Source organism: Mus caroli, chromosome 15 (genome assembly GCF_900094665.2).
Source record: "Mus caroli chromosome 15, CAROLI_EIJ_v1.1, whole genome shotgun sequence".
In the NCBI taxonomy this organism is placed as follows: Eukaryota; Metazoa; Chordata; class Mammalia; order Rodentia; family Muridae; genus Mus; species Mus caroli.
The window spans coordinates 95352321-95354902 of record NC_034584.1 but is presented as its reverse complement, the minus strand read 5'-3'; positions in this window follow the sequence as shown (position 1 = coordinate 95354902).

Genomic DNA, 2582 nt, shown 5'->3' with positions numbered 1-2582 from the left:
AAAGAAAAGAAAAGAAAAGAAAAGAAAAGAAAAGAAAAGAAAAGAAAAGAAAAGAAAAGAAAAGAAAAGAAAAGAAAAGAAAAGAAAAGAAAAGAAGGAAAAGGCTATTCCTGAGGTGAACCAGATGTCCCCAGGGCCCCTATGGCCATACTTGGGATGGAGCTCCTCTGTGGAGAACCTTCTGGGACTGACCCAGGAGAAGACAGCCAGGTAGACACATATAGATCTGGTAGGATCAGCAGGTACCTCCAAGGCCAGGCAGGGCAGGACCAGTAAAGTGTCAGTGCTCTCCTGACTTCTGCTAGATTCAGGAAAGCTTTCTGAAAACAGAAGGTTCCAAGCCCAGAGGATAGATCAGTGAGAGCAGGGAGACCCAGAATGGAGAAGATCAGGGTGGCCCAGAGCACCCAGCCTCAGTAGAAAGAGAGAGGAGGAGAAGGCCAAGCAGGGTAAGAAGGGATGAGTGCCTGGGCCTCCAAATAACACAGGTGTGAGTGCTGTAGGTGACTCCAGGTGACTCATAGAGGGCCTCCAGAGTAGGCAGGGCCTTTTTCATTCAGTTAGCTTCTGAAGCCTTCCTAGAAACAGCTGCTTGGAAACATTTCATATTAGAGATAGTCATGGCCTCTTGAGTGGAAGTTCTAACACTGGGTGGGGTCTTAGAAGATGTGAGGCCTGGAGGGAACAGGACCAAGAGGCACAATGACTGGCAGCACCAAGTATAACAGGCCATAGAAGGACATGATTCAAGTGACCTGGGACACCCCACAGAGGCATTTTATGAGACAGAGGGGAAGAGAAATCACAGCTTCCTTCCTCATGACAGCTTCCTGGAAGAGACAGCTGTTCTGGAACATTCCGGGCAAAGGTGTAACTGCATAGAAGGCTCAGAAACAAAGAGAAGGGTAAAGAGACAGACTTGGGCAGTGACAGATGGAAGGGGCAATCGGAAGACCTGCTCCCATCTGTCTTCAAAGCTCCTGACCCAGCACAGCTATCCAGGGCCCTCCAGGACAGCTGTCCCAGACTGACCTGGTCTGTCAGTTTCACACTTGCTCTGTGCCACATGAGGTCAGCACTAAGGACTTGGCCTCCCTGTCCTTTTTTCTACCCAGCCAGTCCAAGCCAGAGCAGCTTGCCTGTGGGGCTCAGTGCTGCAGTGGCAGGAAGCACACTCCCTGAGGCAGAGACAGCCATCCTTTCCTAGTACCACAAGACTTGAAATCTCACACACCTGCGTGGATTGTTTCCCAATACGCTTGTTCCATCCCTGCCTGCCCAGGCCCAGGAGCCCTGCACTGAAATAGTAGACAATCCTTGCCTTAGTGTCCAAGCTGATTCTGGGTGGTGGTGGAAAACATGTCGTGCGTGTGTGTTGGTAAGGAGAAACCCAAAGACTGAGTGTGTGAGTGTGTGTGTGTGTGTGTCCCTCGGGACAAAGCCTGCCTGCAGCCCCAAGGACAATAGGAGACGAATCTGATTCAAGTGACCGTGCAGAGGAGAGTGGAACCTTCCCTGAGTTAACGTGGGCTTTCAAACACCCTCCCACCAATCCTCAGCTAGCACACACATAGCTTCAACCCAAGCTCCAGGCCTACACAAGAGAGCCAATGAGTTTACTGTTGAAGCCCTGGAGTACACCCAGACCCCAGGCAGCAGGGCTCCCTCCACGCTAGGAGTCATCACCTCTGCTTCCCCAGAACAGCCTCTCCCTCCACCCCCAGGCTCCACCCCAGGTTTTTATAAGAGTGAAATCAGGCCGTGGAAACATGAAACACAGCCTTGAAAGGGTAAAGAAGTTGCGAGTTGCACAGGGCAGAGCCAGAACAGGCCCACGCGGCTGGGGTGGGGTGGGGACGTTTCCGATGGGAGCTCTTCCCTTGCACAGACCTTTATCGTTTCCCAAACACAGTCTCATGTATTCGCTACTTAGCTCCACCAACAAGGAGGGTTACAATAGAATCAAACTCTGGAAGGAAAGGGATGGGGGAGGGGGAGTTAGAGAGGTGAGAGCTTCCAAAGGTGACTAGAAAAGTCCAGCAGAGCTAGTCTTACAGCTTTGACCCCACTACCCCAGTTGCTAACCCCTGTTGCTTTCTCTTGAGAGACCACTGTTGGAATGTCCCTTAGGGCCAACTGGTGAGCACTTAGATTCTTCCCTCTAGCTGTTCAAAGTCTCTCCACTTCCCATGATGAATCAGAGTGGGATATAGGATTGATGCCCATCCACCTAATGCCAGGTGAAGACCTGAGGTTGTCAGGCCATGGGCGTGAAGACAACCCAGGGCAGAGAACAAAGCATGCTTAAGTGGGAATATTTAGTTCTGAAAAAAGAATCTGTCTCTAGGCTAATTCACCAGTGGTCCTTCCTTGAGGACCTAATTCCTCAGGTGTCTACAGAGCCTCCCTGGGGGCAGAGACCACATCCTTGCTGTTAACAGTAGAGGAATGGCATCATTATCCTAATAGGTGGCCCAGGGACACAGAGGATACAGGGATATTAGAAGGCCATGGGTCCCAGAGGCCCCCAGGAGACAGAAATCCTCTCCCATCTTTGTACGTACAAAGCAGGCTCAAAGCAG